Genomic DNA, 20,845 nt, shown 5'->3' with positions numbered 1-20,845 from the left:
TCTGTGTAATGTATGACTATTTCTTAGAAGGCAATGAGTATAAACACACATGCAAAAAGAAAGATTTGGATGGAGATAGTATGGAGGAGAAAACAAAAGAGAATCTTGCCAATTATCCCATGACTCCAGGTACTAGGCAGTCACAAAACCTTCGTTCCCCTCTGTCATGGTCCTCCTTTTTTTTGCCTCTTCCTTGGCCCACAGTGAGACATAGACTGTGGAAAAATATATGGGGCCATGATTGTATGCATTGCTCAACCACCAGAAGAAGACTCAAGATAGAAGGGAAAGGAAGAGGAGCCCTAAATCATCTTCTCATGGTCATAGAGAACAGTGGGGTTTGCTGTTTGCAACAACTATCATTAATATATATCCTTGGGTGTGATTTCCATTTTAAATCGCTTTTCGTAGTATGCAGAAATTGAATGATATTAACATAAATAGTCAACTTAAATGTAAGATAACAATGATGACTATAATTCAAACAGCAATGTCACAAAGCCATTTTAAATTAATTTTTAAAACAGATTTAAATTTCATTCAGTGTATACTTTTTAATAGAGTTACAAATTCTTTCAGAAAACACCTATGGAAGTTTTGAATTTGAGGCTAGAAGAATTATTACTAAAGATCTGCCAACAGAGCAATTATCAATGAATTTTAATGACATTAATGGTAGTCATTTCCAGCTGGGAAACTTACGGGAAGAGAGATATTTACCTTTTTCTCCAAAAGTCAAGAAGATATTAAAGGCTTCTGATAGTCATGGGAAGTGGATTTGGGGTGAGATTCTATCTTAGGTAATTTCTCTTTTTGCTTTAGTTACATAGAAAAAGCAAAGGAAGAATGGTAAAGGGGAAAATACTCGAGGGAATTCTTTCCTTGGAAAGCCCTTAAGGAAGTAGTAACAGAAATTATCCCAGCTAAAGTACCCAGCCACCCCACACAGAATCAACAATGGCCCTAGACACCCAATGTAGTCAGCAAGGACTTCATATGCCTCAAGATGGACTTCAGCTGTTATCTAGAAATCAAGGAAAATTGAATGGTAACCATTATCCAGTGCATAGTCATGGAGTTTATTCAAGAAGTTTGCTAGTGGGGCTTCCCTGGTGGCGCAGTGGTTGAGAATCTGCCTGCTAATGCAGGGGACACGGGTTCGAGCCCTGGTCTGGGAAGATCCCACATGCCACGGAGCAACTAGGCCCGTGAGCCACAATTACTGAGCCTGCGCGTCTGGAGCCTGTGCTCCGCAACAAGAGAGGCCGCGATAGTGAGAGGCCCGCGCACCGCGATGAAGAGTGGCCCCCGCTTGCCACAACTAGAGAAAGCCCTCACACAGAAACGAAGACCCAACACAGCCATAAATAAATAAATAAATAAAATTAAAAAAAAAAAAAGTTTGCTAGTAAGAATTATTTACGTAGCAATTAAATGTACTCTAGGTTTACCTACTTCAAATAAAAAGTGGGGGGAGTATTCGCTTGCTTTGTGATTACTTAAAATGGTTAGGATAAGGAAGGAAGCAAAAGACCTCTGTTCTCATTGTAAAAACAACAACACACAACCTGAAAATTTAAAAATTACACTTGTAAATGGTGCTAGCAAAGAACAGAGGAAGCAAGGAAGCCTGGATTAGTTGAGCTCCAGAGAGAAACGAGCACTACAAGGGTGAGAAGAGAATGGTAGACGCTTCCACCTCTGGGGGCAGATGCCTGATCTGTAGACGATAGATGGAGAAGTTGTCATAGATTCACCATAGATGAGGAGACTTCACAGGGACATTCTGACAGCCTGGGCTGGCAGAAAGGATTCGAATCTCAAAAAGACTCAAATGCAAACTGCCTGACAATTCTTGTCTTCCCATCCCTACCTAAGCCTACTCTGAATTATGCAAAGAAATGTAATGAAGAAGGGCTTGAAACCAGAGAAATCACATAGTCTTGCACTTGCCCCACCAGAGATGAACCCAAAGGTCAACTAAAAATATCTGAAACTGCTGCCCAACTCCCTCCCTGCTTAAATACTGACAAGATGTAAAACACAGTGGTGGCACAGGAGTCTGGGGGTTGGGCTAATCACAGGTGATCTCAATCTAATTAAAAGTTGCAGCCTGGCTCCTGCTCAACTCCGCTCTGGGAGAAATCTGAATGAATTGGCCTCAGCCTAAGGACCAGGTGGAGGAAAGGTTTCAGTGTTCTGGGAAATGAGTAAAACAAACAAAAAAACTTTTCCTGGGTTCCCACTGTTTATTATATACAATGTTCAGAGCACAATATAAACTTATAAGACTTGAGAATAAATAAGAAAATGTGAACTATATTAAAAGGAAAAACATTCAATAAAAACAGATATGGGGGGCTTCCCTGGTGGCGCAATGGTTGAGAGTCTGCCTGCCAATGCAGGGGACACGGGTTTGAGCCCTGGTCTGGGAAGATCCCACATGCCGCGGAGCAGCTAGGCCCGTGAGCCACAACTACTGAGCCTGCGCATCCGGAGCCCATGCTCCGCAACAAGAGAGGCCACGATAGTGACAGGCCCGCGCACTGCAATGAAGAGTGGCCCCTGCTCGCCGCAACTAGAGAAAGCCCTAGCCCAGAAACAAAGACTCAACACAGCCAAAAATAAATAAATAAATAAATAAATAAATAAATAATTTTTTAAAAAAACAGATATGGGAATTTGCAGAAGAAGACTTTACAGATTTTTTTTAAATAAATTTATTTATTTATTTTTGGCTGCATTGGGTCTTCATTGCTGCATGCGGGCTTGCTCTAGTTGCGGCAAGTGGGGGCTACTCTATTGCAGTGCACAGGCTTCTCATTGCGGTGGCTTCTCTTGTTGCAGAGCACGGGCTCTAGGTGCACGGGCTTCAGTAGTTGTGGTTCGAGGGCTCTAGAACGCAGGCTCAGTAGTTGTGGCGCACAGGCTTAGTTGCTCTGCGGCATGTGGGATCTTCCCAGACCAGGGCTCGAACCCGTGTCCCCTGCATTGGCAGGCGGATTCTTAACCACTGTGCCACCAGGGAAGTCTCCAGAAGAAGACTTTAAAACAACATAAATTATACCAGGAATTTGCAGAAAAATATGGATATAATGAAGAATGATAAGCATTATTGCAGGAGAACAATAAAACTATTTTTTTAAACACCAAAGGAAAACGCTAGAATTGAAAAATGTAGTATCTGAAATTTTTTAAAAAGCCATTGGACAGACTTTACAGCAGATCAGACACTGCAGAAGAAAACATCCATGACCTTGAAGACGGGTCAATAGAAATTATTCAAACTGAGTCAGAAAAAGAAAAAGGCTTAAAGAAGAATCAACAGAGCACCAGTCACTTCTAGGACACCAAACGGACTAACACACATGACTTCAAGTTCTGGATGTATTCACATACATAATATTAAAAAATGAAGGTAGATTTTGGGGGAGGATACATGGGACTGCCTTGTATATATTTTTTGGAACATCCTGTAAATCTATAATTATTTCAAAAGAAAAAGGAAAAAAAGGGATGAAATGAAGGTGAAATAAAGACATTTTCAGATAAACAAAAGCCAAGAGAATTTTGCAGCAGCACATCCACACTACGAGAAATGCAGAGAAAGTTCTTCAGGGTAAAAGGAAATAATACCATGGAAATATGAATATACACAAAGGAAGAAAGAAGGCCAGAAATAGTAAATATATGAACACATATAAAAGATTTTCTCTTTTCTGAATTTCTTAATTTCTTTAAAAAGCAACTTACTGTTACAAACACAAACATTAATAATGATTATGGAGTTAATAACATATGTAGAAGGCAAATATATGACAACAATAGCAAAAAAGGTAGTGGTAAATATGCCACCCCAAAATGTCTCTCTGGCATGAGGATTATTTCGAACTGAAAACAATCAAGGCCCAAAAGACTCAGGAATAAACTTTGACTATCCCCCTAACTGCCTAAAATAATTTAGACAGAGATCCTGTCCCCAAAATAGAGCTATCACCAGAGATACTTGTAAAGAACAAGGGCTAGGTGTGATGGGGGAAATTTGGCAGGGCCTAGAAATCAGAGCCCACTCTGTATCCCATTGTCTCTGCATGGCCCAGCAAGTATTTGTTTACCAAACATTTGCTTTTCCATCTCCACATGAATTGCCTTCCTCCTCCTTGAAGTCCCAAACCACTACCCCCAACAACCTCTTTTATCTTTAGCTGAAGATAGTATTTAAAGTGAGGGTTTCAGCAGTTTTGGAGAGTTATTCAGTTTCCCTGGGTCTCTCCCATTTATATATGTTATTACACTTTGTTGATTTTCTCCCGTTAATCTCTCTCATGTCATTTTAATTCTTAGACCAGCCAGAAGAACCTAGAAGGGTAGAGGAAAATTTTTTCCTCCCAGCATCAGTAGGACTGGAGGACTGCATGGCAATACCTGAGTCAGACCAAAATCCTGACACAGATTAGTGATAGAATAGTGAGTTACGAAGACTGCAGCTATCTGCACGTCACATTAGGTTAGAACAAGAGCATCTGATAAATCTTGATGTGTTTGCTAACTGTTCTACCTCTCAGATGGTAGAATAAGCAATGAAGGAAACTCCAATTCTGAACTTAATAATGACCAATAAGGCAACACTTCATGAATTGAAAGTGACAGAAATCTTAGAAGACAGTGACATTTGTGATAATAACAGAAGTGGAGAACACGGGATGGTCAGAATCATTGCAGCCTTGCTATTCTAAGTGTGGACTTCGGACCAGTAAACAATAGCTTCGCCTGGAAACTATTAGAAATGCAGGATCTAAAGCCCCAGCACAGGTCTATGGAATCAGAATCTGCATTTAACAAAATCCCAGGTAATTCCCATTCAAGTTAAAGTTTGAGAAGCACTATTCTGGGATACTTCATAAAATGCAGATTCCTGAGTTCCCTGGAAGAACTACTGAATCACTCACTGAGAAGATGAGGCCTACAAATCTGAATGTTTGCTAAGCTCCCCAGGTTATACCCTATGCACTAGTATTTGGCTACCATTGCCATAAATCTAGAATTTTCGTAAATAAATTCCTGGAATTAAAAAAAAAAAAAAGGTTTCCAAAGTAAAATATTAATAGATACCAGCAGCCCTACTATATCACCCCCTTGGAAATTCATGTCTTAGGAAATCAATCATTCAGGAAAAAGTGTCTGAAAATATTTGAATCCAGTGTTCCTTAGATGTATTCAATCAGGGAACACTTCTTCTACTCAGTCCCCACAACAATAGAAGCTCATGGAATTACCCCATGGAACTTCATTTTTCTGTGGACCCCACTTTGGGAAATGTGACCTTAAGTGTCAATATATTTTGCTTCTGGACACTCAGAGAAAAATCAGGAAAGACTGCCATGCCTCGAGACTACAAAAGGAAAGCTGGCTCAGAACTGAGAATACCCAAATACACATAAATCAATGGATAGCTCTGCAAATTGTAGCAATACAAAGGCAAGGATGGGGAGTCAGCATGGCTAGAGAGGGCTTCTCCTAGACGCTCAAATCTAAAAGATGGATCGAAGGGAATAGGACCAAGGATAAAACTTTAAGGATAATCACAGCGGAGACTAAAGACTAGAAGGGGCTGAAACCCGCCAAAATGGTTAAGGACAACTATTGTCTAGTGATGAATCTGGTGTAGTAGAGAGAACACTAACAAGGCAGAGAGATGAGTGCTCTGCCACTAGCCCCCTGGGGACCTCCAGAGACCCCCTATCCTAGGAGGACCTCGCCGTTAAACAAGAGACTCAGGGTCGCTTATCTCTCAAAGTTTCCTATTCTCGTCTCTCAGTGTTACTCAAATCATGCTCAAACTCATCACGTTTTTTTTTCCCTTATTGGACTTTTGTGGGAACCAACACCAAAGGAGCTGGATGCTTACCGTGTCTGGAAGCTCCCCTTAGTCTACAATCATATATCAAAACAAAGACTTAAGTAGGTTGATGGCATCTTCTCGTTCTACATACCTCCATGATATCATTTCTTTTGTAGCTGATTCTTTTTTTTCTCCCCCCTGAGAAAGGAAGATGGATTAAAGTTACATTACAGGACAGGATACTTTCCAATAGTTCATACAGTTGAAAATCCACAAAGCGAAAACTTTTGGAAAATGGTAAAAAGCTTGCATTGCTCTTCCTGAAATTAGAAAATTGTTAGAGGAGCTTCAATTCTTGCTTTTGAGATTTCCTAATGCAGACGGTAGCCCGACTGCTTATTTCATTAATTTTGGGGGGATGGTATTGTCATATTCATGAAGAAACCGTAAAATAAAAATGTAAAGAATGAGACCTAGCAGTTCTGCTGTTCAATCAGATGCTGTGATATAGTCAATACAGAAATTCAACTTATGTTTTTTCAAACACTCTCAATAGGCCCCGACTCTACATCTTTACCCAAGCAAAAAGCCTGCATATAATAGCTTATAAAGACATGCTCTTGTTGTCAAACAATCTCCAGAATGATACGAAGCACTTATAGACCACAATATAATGTAATTTTATTGCCAGGTTAACTAATGAATAAAATTTGTTAAATAATTATGTGCTTAAATATTTTGGTGGGGGATTGAAACCAGGAATTTAGACTATTAGAACTGCAAGAAAACTGTTAGAAATTAACTAAGCAGGGTTTGCAAACTGGCAGCCAGCAGTCACGTACTAGCCACTGACACACTTATTTGGTTATTATTTGCTTGAGATGGACAATGCTTTCTAAAAGGCAGTGTAACTAGTAAATCTTACAGTGGGATTGCTATAAACAGCTTAGTACCTGTTGCCCTACACCTTGCTTAACTCAATATTTAACTACCTGAATAAACTCTTCAAGCATTTGAGTTTGAAACTCTCCTCCCTAGTCAAGATTTTCAAAGCTACAAGGCACTTTAGAAATAATCTAATTCTTTGAAAAAAATAGATATATGCATATGTATAACTGAATCACTTTGCTGTATACCTGCAAGTAACACAACATTGTAAATCAACTATAGTCCAATATAAAATTTAAAAAAATTTTTTTAAAGAAATAATCTAATTCAATGAATTCACAGCTGTTGATGGACCAACAAAAAGGTTGGAACTTTTTATATTGTTAAGCCAAGACAATTGTTTTCTTCAAAAATACTGTCTATATCACCATGTTATCATAAAATACAATTATCTTTATAATAAAAAATAGAACATTCATTTCCAAGAAAAGGTGCTTAGCAATCTTCCAGTTACAAATATATAATGATGCAGATGTAACATTATCTTTTTTTTTTTTTTAATTCGACACTCACTGACCAATGAAAATTTCCTTACAGACTGACGCTGCCTCTCACACTAGTGTCTGGAAGGCACTGACCTGGCTCAACATTTTATTTTAGAAATGAGGATATGGTTTCTATGTTGTTCCTAAAGTTGCATGGCTGGTAAAAGCCAAAGCCAGATTCATCACCCAGCTTTCCAGTGCCAAGACTAAAGTTTCTTACCATCAGTGGCTGGAAGGCACTGTGTCATAAGGCTTTTCTGGAGTCAGATTGAGCCCAGTAAAATCCTGGCTTGGCTGTATAACCTTGTGGCAAGTTAATAACCATCCCTATGCTCCTAGCCCAGTGTCTTCCACATTGAAGAAGTTCATTTATTTGAGTTCTTTGTCTCTATCTTCCCATTCTTCCACATGCAAGTTGCTGCATTTGAGACACAATTTCCCAGCTAAGTCTATGGGATGTGTCATATGGAAGATGACCAGGGGCCAGCTGGTGACACTTACATTTCCCTCTACAATCCTCACAAAGCCAGGCCTGCTTGTTCTCTCCCCAAGGTCGGCCCCAGAAAGGGGCTGTGGGTTTACAGTAAAGAAAACAAACTGGTGGCCAAAAAATTAATTGGAAATCAAATTAAGTCTTTACTGTCATCTGGAAGTGCCAACAAAAGGACTCATAAACCACAGCAAATCTTTGTGAAATCCTCTTTCCCTCTCCACACCCCTGCCTTCCCATGGAGAGCTACTTGTGCCAGAGCTGATCCTAATGCCCTTTCCTTCTTCTCATCTCTCCAAAACCCACTCTCCAATTTAGCCAGAGCATCTTTCTAGCTCTTTTTTTTTTTTCCACTCTCTCTGGCCTTCTTTCTCTTTTTTCCCCCTTTTCAATGAGTAATCCTCTCCATCTGCAATATACCTCCTTTCCTCTTCAATTTCCTCCTCACTCCTTACCCTGATTTACAGGATCAGGCCAAGACTTGGGCTCCTTAGAAGCTGGAGGGGATGTGGGCTGTGGACAACCATGATTTAACAGTTGGTGTCCCTACCACATACTTAGTTACCATACATTTATGCTACAAAAGTACTTTGTATTCTCATAGTTAAATTCTTTATATTAGCAAATATATGGGAAATATTATTACTGCATTTTACAGAGTAAGGAACCAAATAAAGAAGGGATGTAACTGATTGCCTGAGGTCACACAAGTCATTTGAACAAGACACATTTAGAGTAAATGGTTACGTTTTTCTTGTCCCCGTCTTTGAAAACATTTTCAACAGTAAATATGTGTCAACCATAAGTATTTACTGAGAAATTACTACATTCCAGGCACATTTCTAGAGAAAATAGGGATAAATAAGACAGATAAGATCCCTGCACCCACAGAGACCATTATTATAGATGGAAGGGGGAACATATTCTCGTAGAGAATGGGGAGTACACAGATGAATGAATAAGTGTTCAGATAATGAGGAGTGCTGTAAAGAAAACAGAACAGAGTGATATGATGGCCAGTAAGATGGGTGGGTAAGCTGGTGACTAATTAGGTCTATATGGCCCAGGAAGGCCTTCCTGGAGATGAAGAGTTGAGATCAGATCATTCTAGGAGAGGAGCAGCAAGAATGAATGAAGGTTCCTCAGACTGGAGAGAAGGGGAACTGCGGAGGGGGAAGGGAGCTTTGTGTGTCTGTAAAACAGAAAAAAAGCCAGTGCCAGTGGAGATTGGAGTGAGGTTGGCAATGGACACGGCACGAAAGGGGGTCTGGGTCTAGGTCATGCAGAGACTTATAGGCTGGGCTAGGAGTTGCAATTTATTCTAAGTATGATGGAAAGCAATTGGAAGACTTTAAGGGGAAATATGATCTGATTATTTTTATAAAAGCCATCGGCCTATGTTGAAAAAGGATTTGAGGGAGACTGCTTAGAAGGGTATTGCTATGATTCTAGCAGTATATGCAGTTGCTTAGACAAGGGTAGTAGCAGTGGAGGTTGGGAAAAGTAGACCTATTCGGGGCATATTTTTAGGAAGAGCAAATAAATCTTGCTGAGGAACTGGATGTGGGTGTGAAAACATGATGATTCCTAAGTGTTTGCATTTAGCAACTGGTGGATGGAGAGTTGGGCCATTTCCCGAGACAGGGAAGAATAGTTCAAAATATAGAGATGTGGGCAGAATCAAGTTTCTGCTTTACTGGAGTTAAACTTGAGATGCAGGCTTCCCTGGTGGCGCAGTGGTTGAGCGTCAGCTTGCCAATGCAGGGGACGCGGGTTCGAGCCCTGGTCTGGGAAGATCCCACATGCCGCGGAGCAACTAGATCCATGAGCCACAACTACTGAGCTCTGCGCGTCTGGAGCCTGTGCTCCGCAACAAGAGAGGCCGCGATAGAAAGAGGCCCGCGCACCGCGATGAAGAGCAGCCCCCGCTTGCCGCAACTGGAGAAAGCCCTCGCACAGAAACGAAGACCCAACACAGCTAAAAATAAATAAATAATAAAAATAAAGGAATTCCTTTAAAAAAAAAAAAAAACCTTGAGATGCCTAGTAGACAGGCAGGTGGAGATGGAAAATGGCATTGAGGGGTCTGTCGTGGTGAAGGTAAGTATGTGGCTTTCTCTGCCCAGAATACCTTCCTCCTCTTCTTCATCAATTTCCTACTCACCCTTCATGTTCATTCAAATGCACCTCTCTGGAAGTTAGCCTCTCCCTCCTCTAGGGTTTATTTCAGCACTGAACATGGGGAGAAGTGAATGGTTTCAAGAACAATTTAAGGAAATAAAGATCAGCAGGACGTAGTGGTCGTTTGATATGAAGGTGAGCAGGTGTCAACAGTGACTCCCTGGATGCTGGCTTGTCCAATGGTGTGAATGGTGGTGCCATTCACCTGCTAGAGAAAACTAGAGAGCTATGGGATTTAGGAAGATGAAGGAAGAACCACAGGCACCATTTTTATAATGTTGAGTTTCAGGGAGACCTGAGCCATCCATGTGGAGATGAGGAGTAGGCAGTTGGACATTGGGGTCTGCGCAGGAGAAAGGTCACTGTTGAAGGCTTAATACTCAGTCATGAATTACATGGATAGGAGTTGGAGCAAGGGCAGGAATGAGACCTTAAGGGTAAGAGAGAACTTAGGGTAAGGAGAATAGAGCCCAGGATCAAGTACTGAGGAGATCCAACATGTAAAGTTCAGTTAAAAGATGGCAGGTCTGAAATGGGAATTGAAAGAACATCCAGGGAGACAGGAAGAGAACTAGGAAATGTTGTATCTCAGAAACCAAAGGGAGACAGCTTTTCAGGAAAAAGGAATTAGTCAACAGTGTTAAGTGCTGCAAAGAATTAGCTGCTAATCAACTAACCTATTCTATCAGTGTGTATTGTGTGCTGGAGACGGGTCACAACTCACCAGAGCCAGATGTGCACATCTCTTCCCCTCTTCACGTGTTCATAGCTTGAATTGGCCATGGTGGGAGTATTTACACCATGGAAATCAGCAAACCCTACAAATCAGGGCCTCTTCCTCCCCACCCCTCCACTCCAGAGAGCTGGCTGTTAAATATTTACCAACATAACACTCACTAAGGACATATATTAGAATCACGGTCGGGGGCACTTTTTAAATATAACCATGCCTGAGCCCCATTCCAAGATGTCCTAATTTATTTGCCTTGGAGTGTGCCCTGGGCAACAGTATTTTTTAAATACACCTTGGGTGTTTAGTCATACAACCAGGATCAAGAATCATGGATCTTTAAAGAATAAAACAACCATGTGTTTGGTGCTCATAGAATGTCACACTGATGTCTAGAAAGCAATAAAATAAGTTAGTCAATAAGAAAGAGTCTAGGATTCCAGCTAAGCGGGACCGGAAAGTACCACAAGTCTGAACAGACATAGTGTAAAGTCACATTGCTAGGGGTCAAGGCATGTCCAGGGGAACAGGGAACAAGTGCTGTGGGACCAGGCAGGCATGGTTCAGAATCTTTTCTCCAGTCTTCTTGCCACAGAATAGAGCCTGAAGAAGACAAGGCCAACTCACAAAGGAGAGCAGAGCCCAGCTAAGAGACAAAGGGAAATTTCCACCCAAAGCACCTGGAAGCCAGTTCCACCCCTGGGTTTTACAGGAGCCAATAAATTTCCTTACACTTTGGGATTTTCTGTTACTTGCTGCTGAAAGAGACCCTTTTCATTCAGATGGGTATGACATAGGCTCTCCATCCTAATCTTGTCATTACTGAGGAAGGAATCTTATTATGAACAAAAATGATGCCTACCTATGGCATGGGTGATCGATAATAATTGCAATTCCTGATGTGTAATGTCAGAGAAAGACCCTAAATATTCAATATTCTTATCTTTTCTGTTCTTGAATCAAACTTTCCTTTTTTCTTTTATTTTTTTTGTCGTAAGCTGGCAATATTTCCTACTGATTTATAAATAAATATCTGTGACATTTATGCTACCTAATACTGATAAGTACACGTAGGACTCAGAATTTACCCTATAATGAAGTGAAAGTTTTAAAGAAAAGTTAGATATATTTTTATTTTGGATAAATGAGATAAGCCAATGAATCAAGAAGTCTACCTACCGTTAGCACTCCTGTTGTGTCTCCTACTAAATTCAAAATATCCCATATTTCAGGGTGTTTTTAGGTAAGTATTTATAGTTTATTTCAAGAGGAGTGAAAAAGGCAACTTGAAAGATCACTTTTACTGCTTTCAGAATTCAAGGTAATTTTAAAAGAGGTGAATGGAAGGGAAAAGAGCCTCTTAACCAATTAGCCAAGAGACCACAATATACTTTAGAATTAAAATTACCCAGACATGTGAGAGGATCCAAGTAGAGTCTCATTTATATCATTTAAGAGGTTCTGCAAATGCATAAGAGGGTAACAGTTCTAATGGATCAACAATAAAATGATTAAGATTATGTAGAAGTACATAGGACCAATATCCCTTCAAGTGGCGGAGATTTTTAATGAAGCAGAAGAATGGCTTTCATTACCTGGTTTATTTTCCAATTCAAATGATTCTTGTGGACATTATTATAATGTAGAGAAGAGAGTTGTCCTATTGTTTCATCCAAACAAAACAATTTCTTTTTGTTTTCTTCCATAGGTAGTATATTCTTTAGTTTGGTTTTATAAAAGGCTATATTACCTTAAATCAACACACACATTAACAGAACCTTCAAACTCCTGCAGATAATTTGTTCATAGTCAGAGGAGAATGACATGTAAAATTATGGTAACACAGGGAGAAATAAGTCCCTTTTTCTAAAGCTTTATCAATATTGGGAGTAAGAATATTATTTTCCTAACCCCCCAAAAGCTATGAAATAGTTATGGGATTGGCTCATTATTTTTATAGTCAATTTTTATTTCTTGTCATATCAGCTTGCTGATCTTACAATATTTTCAGTGCAAAACAGAAAAGTGGTGATCAATGTTTGGATAACTTGAACCTATGCTAGATGGCTCATTGATTATTGGACATAAGACAATTTTAAGTTCTCTTTCTCTGACAGGATGATATGAATGTGGATTTCTTCCCGCTGCTCTAAGAATGGACCGGAATCATAGAATTTAAAATTCACTTTTGTGGATATTACAAAAGAACCTTAGGAACTTTGAGGGAAAGAATTGCTTTTCTTTTCTCCTTTGTGTTTGTTTGTTTTTTTAAATATTCAGGGAAAAGTGTACTTGTCCCAGTCAGGTCGTGTTGCATATTTCTCAACCTTCTTTTTCTCTATCATTCCCCTAAGGAGAAAACCTTATTTTAATCAATGAATTTAAATTAAATCATTCTGATTAATTAATTAAAATTTAGATTAAATTTCTCCCTAATGAGAGCAATTAAATATTAAGGAATAAGATTTTATTATATCTAAGACTCTTTTAACTCCCCTCCCAAGAACCAACTTTCATTTCACCCCTTTGGTGAGATTAAGGCTGAGATACCCATTCTAACAAAGCAAGATGAGGAAAGTGGGATCATCATAAAGACCCTGGAGAACCTCCCACAGTGACACTGAGTGCAGCCAGGCTTCAAAAGAACTGCAAAGGAGTTCAGCCAACAGCTGGCTCCATCATCTCTTGTCTGAGCTTCCTCTGCCCATCTTTCCCTTTCTGCTTCTCTTACTCTAAGCAAGCAGCCACCCAGATTCCAGATGTCCACTAATGCTCTGGAATCAGGAATGTCCATCTCGTTGGTCCATCACTATTGCTCTGCTACCAAGGAGAACTCGTTCAACAGAAGAGCCGTTCCTAACGTGGTCATCAAGGGACTCACCTAGGGAACTTGCCAAAACACAGATCCCTGCAGATTTTTATTTACAAAAAACACTTTAACAATGCAAGCTGCTCATTATACATCTCAATTTTTTCCTTCATTTCTCATTCCCTGAATTCTTTTAAGTCCTGCTTCCTGGAAGAGATGATATAAGTAAATAACTAAAGATGCTCTGTCCTGTGGACCTTCTTCCATCTGATTTTTAAACAGGAGGAGCATCGATTACTGTGGAGGGAGTTCATAGTTGAGGGGTGGAGGAGGGGAATGGATGAAAACAGAATTCTTTAGACTCTAAGCTCAAGGAAGCACACTCTCAAGTACCATTCACAGCACCCGGGCTTCACAGTGGTGAGAGAGCTAAAGGGGGACAGAAGAACATGGAGACAAAACGTGAGAAGGAAGGTAAGAACAACTTTTGTTGTCTCTTCTTCGAGGGAGCTTTGTAGTTGGCGGGGGTGGGGGTGATGTTTGAAGCGGGAGGTACCCAGGGGAATTTCCCTTGAAATTCTGAATTTGGGGTGATTCTGAATACAGAAGATGGTCACCGTTGCCCACCACAGGCAGCAGCAACTTACAGACCAGAGAGGCTGGGGAAGGAGACCACAACCCCAGTGTTTCTCTCGCTCCTTTCCAAATATCATGCTGTTGGTTCCTCTGGGGATTTCAAAGAACCACATTTCAATTTTTTTTACAACTACATCCTATGTCTCAGTAGTTATAATCTTCATTTCTTTGACCCATTTTTCTATTTTTAACATTTGGGTTGCTGCCCTTCTCTTCTTTAGATAAACAATATGGCAATGAACCTCCTTCACGTGAAGTTTCATGCACACCCACAAATATTTCTCTGCAGTAAATATCTAGAAAAATACCTTCTCTCTAAAAATCTCTGAATTTTAAGTTTCAGTAAATATACCAAGTTCCGCCTTCTCAAAGCTTTCCCATTTTACACTCCCAGCAACAATGTTTGAGACTGCCTGTTTCCCCATTTTCAAACTTTTAAATGCTCATTGGAAGAACACATGTTCATACTGAGTGGATTTAATTTGCTTTTTCCTATTGACAGTAGGTTGAAACCTTAAGTTTACTCACCAATATTTATATCTACTAATTACTTCTCTAGTCTTAGCCACTCAACATAATGTGAATAGTAATGATGAATATGTACAAACATATTATTTTGACTATTAACACAGCTTTTAGCTTTTAAACTATTAAAGTAGTAAATTTTATTAACAAATTTCTTACTGTTGAAATATCTTAGCTCAGATATTTCATTTTCCCATTCAATTTCTTTACCATTCAATAGACTCTTTCAGTTTGAAGTTTGTGACTTACATTGGGGGAAATTTTTTTTCTATTATTTCTTCACTTCTCTCTGACTCTTACAAAAAAATACCAATTAGATGGATGTTGGAACTTAGATATTGATCTTACAAGTGCCTAAACTCAGTTCTTACAATATGTTTGTCTCTAACGCCCTTTATGTTCTAAGACATTTCCTCAACTTTATTTTCCAGATTAGTAACATATTTTTATCTAAGTCCTTTCTATTATTTAGCCCTCTGTTAATTTTTAAATTCCAGCGATGAAAATTTTAGTTTCCAAGAATTCTTCATTTTCTGTTTGTTCCTTTTTCATAGCAGTGTGTTCTACTTTTATGGATAAATAAACTTTAGAATTTCACTGATGATACTAATTAGGACTGATTTAATGTTTTCTTCTGATTTAATAATGTTGTCACTCTGAATTATCTCTGTTTCCAGTCATTCTTCTGGTTCACTTGGTTCTTCTCTTTTATACTGTTAGTTTTTAGACAATGTCTGGTTATCCTTATTTGCCCAATCATTTTTATGAATAATGAGTGAGGTTGATGAATGTATGGAACTAGAATAGGTTTCCTCTGTTTCTCCCTCATGCCTCTCTCCTGCCTGGAAGGGGAGGAGAAGTTTCCATCAGCCTACCTGTTTATGCCCACATACTCCAAAGCCCTCCTCTCCATTGGTAAAATAAGAAGTATATTATTCATTCGAGGACATGAATGTCTTTGCCTCCCACCCGACATCTGTCATGGAGTTTAGTGTTCCCTCAGGTCTACACCCAATTCCAGCACTTTCCTTAGAGAATAGTTATTGACTTGGAGGCTGGTGGCAAGCACCTCTGCTATGTACCGTTCAGTATGAGAGAGCAAGGAGGGGGAATGTTCTAAAGCAGGTTTTTAAGAAAGAAAGAAAAAAATCCTGATAATTTCCCCAGGACCTGTCTTTCCTCTTCCTATTCATTTACTAGGGAGTAATAGCAGATTCAGAAAACTGTAAGTTCAGGGTGGTTTCCTTCTTGGTTTATGTTAGACTGTGGCACTCTCCGCTCTGGCCAGTTTTAGCCCTTCTATTTTCTATAGTCCAGAAATTTCTTAATTTCTGGCAGAAAATGATACCCTTTCCTGTTTACTACCACTATGACATGTTTATATTTTTTCTGTCATGTTAATGGTTTTGAGTAAAAAAATGAAAAATGTAGGGCTTCCCTGGTGGCGCAGTGGTTGAGAATCTGCCTGCCAATGCAGGGGACACGGGTTCGAGCCCTGGTCTGGGAAGATCCCACATGCCGCGGAGCAACTAAGCCCGTGAGCCACAACTACTGAGCCTGCGCGTCTGGAGCCTGTGCTCCGCAACAAGAGAGGCCGCGACAGTGAGAGGCCCGCGCACTGCGATGAAGAGTGGCCCCAGCTTGCCACAACTAGAGAAAGCCCTCGCACAGAAACGAAGACCCAACACAGCCAAAAATAAATAAATAAATAAATAAATAAATTTATTTAAAAAAAAAAAAAAGGAAAAATGTTATGTCCTCAGTGCATCATCTTACTGCAGTCCCCTGGGTCACTAAGCCCCTCCCCTCAGGCTTTCCTACCTAAACTGTTGGCTTCCAAAAAAGTCTTCTAAACCCACCAGTCCGTGTGTATACCGTCCTGCAATTTTCTTTTTTCGAATATGGTCATTACAGAGTAAGGTATTCCCTTAGCTCTTCTCCCACAGCATTCTCACCTGTATGAACACAAGCAAGGATCCCGTGGTGAGGTTGATGAGTCCAAACTGCAGAGTCCAACCAGCAACGAGATGCGCACATTTGGGAGGGCGCCGTGCTGGATGACACGATGGCTTCCTCCGGCCCAGTCATTGCAGAAAATAGGTTAATTAACAGGCCGACTTCAGCCTTACTAAATTTATCATGAATTATATGTTCAGCGCTGTTGGTAAAAGGCCAACACTGGCATCTCTTTAACGAGTAATTATTGCGTTTTATTGTTGTGGACCTATAACGTATTAACCAGACAGGACTCGGCTTTATTAGAATGCACGTGGCTCCCCGGGTCCATGCATATTTATTATGCGAGAGAATGGGATTCTTCTTCTCTAGCCTTCACTAATTTAAAAGAAGATATCCTCAATGAAATGTATTCAAATATTTTGACATTTTGCTTCACCTCACTTACAGAGCAGAAATTGTTTCTGACAGTTATTATACAGTGCTGGAATCCTGCTGCTTCCGCCGTTGAAGAACAGGTTGAAAAGACACAGCGCTTGCATTTTGTTCAAAGAGTGATTCTGTGGCTTAGAAATAGCAGCGCTGTCAGCTGTGATTCACTGAGAGTTTAGATAATATCCAGTCTGTAGTCACTGCGAACGGGGGCTTCCAGGCTTGCAGCGGAAGGAAATGAATGGGAGCTGGTACCCTGAGTTTAGCCAGGAGGACCAGGGCAAAATATGGAGCTGGCATTTGGCCATTTCAAATTTGGGTAGAAATTTTCCTCCCCCTGCTCCACGTGGTCAACCCCCCCATTATAACAGGCTTAAATTTCAACTGCATCTATTTGCACAAGGCACACAACAGTAAATGTTAAACTGATACACTGGGGCATTCCAGAAGCTTGAACTGTCTAAAGCGATTAGAGGCAACAGTTGATAGGCGTTTCTTTGATCTTACTGCACTGAAAGGCAAAAATCGCTCTCAGATCATCTGTAAGGGGGCGTGGGATGGTACACCACAGAACAACTACAAAACCTACGAAGGAACCTTCTGTGATTTCTTTAGGGTACCTCTGGTTTATTCAGTAGACTTCTGCTCTGAATGCAAAAGTAATCTTCCAAAGTAATAGGATAAAATATTTACTTGCAAAGGGCCTGACAGTAGCAGTGGCAGAGTTTGGCACCAACAGATTTTCACAGAGCTCCTGAGACAACCATAAGCAATGAAAAAGCCACTCATCAGCCCTGCTGCCATGATTTATTCGGTTTTCTCCCATTTCACACCCGACCCAAGGCTGTGTCTGGAAACAGCAACACTCAAGGTCAAGGTTGACCAGGGATGCTTTCAGAAGGGCCAGGAGGGCTCAATCCACCGTACTGCATGTATGGAGACATAGTTGACTCCGTTGAACATAAGTCAAAGTGAAGAGCCAGCCCGTGTGGGTATTGAACTTGTTCTTGCAGGTTAACAAACAAGTACATCACAGACTGAGGAGACACTGATGAGAAAAGGGGAAACTCACAGGGTCATGGCTCTGCCTACAGCAGACCAAAGAGTCTAGAAATCTGCCTGGCGCAGACATGCATCTGGGGGACTGAGGGTATTCTGGGTTTGACATCCGGATTGGATAAGCCTGAGGTAACCCAGCTAAGGAGTCAGTGAAAAGCCCCAGGAAGGGCCTCAGCGGGAGAAAAAGATCCTATAGCACATCAGGGGATTTATTTGCTGGCAATGTCCCCAGCGACCTGTGAGTAAATCTGGAGGGCACTGAAGGGTGACGAGTCCCATTATTCATCAGAATGAGACATGCCCAATTCAGCCCTCATTAGGGGTCTCTGCTGGGCGGTGAGGGGTCATACCCCAGCAGCAACTTGGGAATAAATGAGAAAAAGCTTTTGCCACTTTGGAAAAATGAAAAGAAATGCATCTAGATTTTTTTAAGGTAAATTCAGCCCTAAAGGAACTACAGAAAAATGTCTACATTAAACCAAGTAAATTGTTCCAGGGGACTCTCTCAGTGAATAAATCTGGTCCAGCAGGAAGAGAGGAAGTAGGATCCCAAAGCATTAATCACACTGAATTGCAAATTATCTACTCCTTGTCTTATTCATTTTTATATCTCTAGTTAGTACCTTACAAAATGCTGGACACACAGTAAGTGCTGAATAAATGTTGGTGAATGAATGTCAGACTCTTTCATCTCCAGTGTAATCACAATAGGGAACCAGGTGGGAAGCCATGGATTATAGTGGTTTTGAGGCCAGCACGAACAGTGGCTGCCCAGATAACTTCTTAGGAGGCATGATTTGTGGGCTCTAGAAGTGTTCCATTGCTCTAAAATATCTCTAAATTTCTGGATTTCTGAATCTCAGCAATTCATAGATTTTTTTCACTGGTCATGATGATGCAGCTAAGTGCTCTAAATGGGTTATCTCACTCGGAGGCAATAGTGCTCTCCCCATTTTAGGGTTAAAGAACCTGAGGTAAGTGATTTATTCAAGTTTACAGCTCTGGAAAGGATCTGTACTGACTCCAGAGCTTGGGCTTTTGAGCACCATTCTATTATACCTCCTACACTATTACTAAAAGTCCACAACGGTACAAATATCTTTTTAAAAAGAAAGAAAAAAAGAATTGTCAATCATTAGCATATCTTAAAAATTGATTCCTCAGTTAAATTAGCCAGACATTGAGCTGGACCCTGAAGAGAGAGAATTGAAAGGTTTGAAGAGAATGTTTCTGAAAATTTCAATCTCAGAGCTCTGACTTATTTAGCACTTACTGTGTACCAGGCATTTTGTAAAGTATTAACTAGAGATATATGGTTCTCTGGATCTATCTTTACCAGGCCAGTTTCATTTTCTGCCAGGAAAACCCTCTTTTCCATATATGTATACTACAAAAGATGTATTACTTACTTAAGTTTTAAAATAAAATCTTAATTACCCATAGAAGTGGGTAACCGTTTTTTCTCCTTTGTACTACTGTATCACCAAGAGTTGGAGAGCAAATTGAATGAGAAGATTCTCCAAGGGAACATCCAAAGAATAGGTTAATAAAATGTGCTATTGTCCTATTAACTGAGGAGTGAGGCCATATTACATTTATAAACTTCATTGCAGGAGAATCTCTATAACAAAAGCACTATTCAAAGGGCCATCTATTAAGGAATAATGAAAGGCTTTAGAAAGTGCCTTTAGTAAACATTTGATAGAAAATTGAAGCAGTTACCTATGTAATTCTTGTTATGTGTACATGAGACCACCTCATTTTTCCCCTTGAACTATCCAGAGATTTTCATGAGGGTAAACATAGCCTGTGGGTCACAGTTTTATATGAGCGGAGTTGCTTACTTTTCTTTTCCCAACATAGAGAAGCTTTAACAATGTGAATAGTTACAAGAAAAGGTAACATTTGCACATCTAGATTCTTGAATTTCCTAATAAAATTGAGTCTTCCTTAGTAGAGATTTCCAGGGATTTGCAGTAAATAGTATAAGAAACTATTGGGATAAATCTTTCCTCAAGCTGGGCATGTTATGGGGCTGTCAGATACGGATATCCTTTGACTTTCATATTTTTGCTGTGAATTAAAGACATCTGGAGAGCTAATCTAGTCTATAGGAGCAGTTCCACGTGTAGATGTATTTCTGATGTATTTGTGGGGAGGAAGGTGATCTCCACGTCTTACTCTTCCGCCATCTTCTCCCCTTCCATTCTAGTCTAATATATATCTAATGTATATAAAAATACCATGTAAATCTAATATAATATTAGATATTGCATAATACAATACAATGTGATTTAATATATTAATATATCTTAATACATATATTAATATATTGATTAATAAATTAACTGATATACATATATATATGACTGTGTGTGTAGATGCATGTTTAGTGGTCTACCATATGCCAAGTATTTTTTTTTTAATTTTTAAAATTTATTTTGGCTGCTGTGGGTCTTAGTTGGGGCATGTGACCTCTTAGTTGCAGCATGCATGTGAGATCTAGTTCCCCGACCAGGGATCGAACTCGGGCCCCCTGCATTGGGAGTGCGGAGCCTTACCCACTGGACCACCAGGGAAGTCCCATGCCAGGTATTTCTAATAACAGTGAACTAATACTTATTGAACACTTATTAAATGCCAGGCACTGTGTTTTTAAAATCTTGTCCTAGAACTTGATCAGGGAAAGTTTTATTGGTTACTTTTATCAGCCCTGTTTTACAGTAAGAAAATGAAGGTAGGGGTTAGGTAA

At 40.0% G+C, this 20,845-nt stretch overlaps 1 long non-coding RNA gene across 2 annotated transcripts in view; it reads right to left on the bottom strand.

The window, feature by feature from the left end:
- The window catches only part of LOC309667175, a 79,159-nt gene extending 64,031 nt beyond the window's left edge, over positions 1-15,128 (bottom strand). For both annotated transcript variants that reach the window (XR_014267576.1, XR_014267577.1), the window contains exon 1: positions 1,758-15,128. This is a non-coding gene — a long non-coding RNA (uncharacterized lncRNA). The remainder of the gene's footprint in view (positions 1-1,757) is intronic.
- Positions 15,129-20,845: the final 5,717 nt, after the last annotated feature.

The sequence above is a fragment of the Balaenoptera physalus genome, assembly GCF_965194825.1.
Source record: "Balaenoptera physalus genome assembly, chromosome: 9".
Taxonomy (NCBI): domain Eukaryota; kingdom Metazoa; phylum Chordata; class Mammalia; order Artiodactyla; family Balaenopteridae; genus Balaenoptera; species Balaenoptera physalus.
Note: the sequence above shows the minus strand (reverse complement) of the source record. Positions and strands in the feature narration are given on the sequence as shown.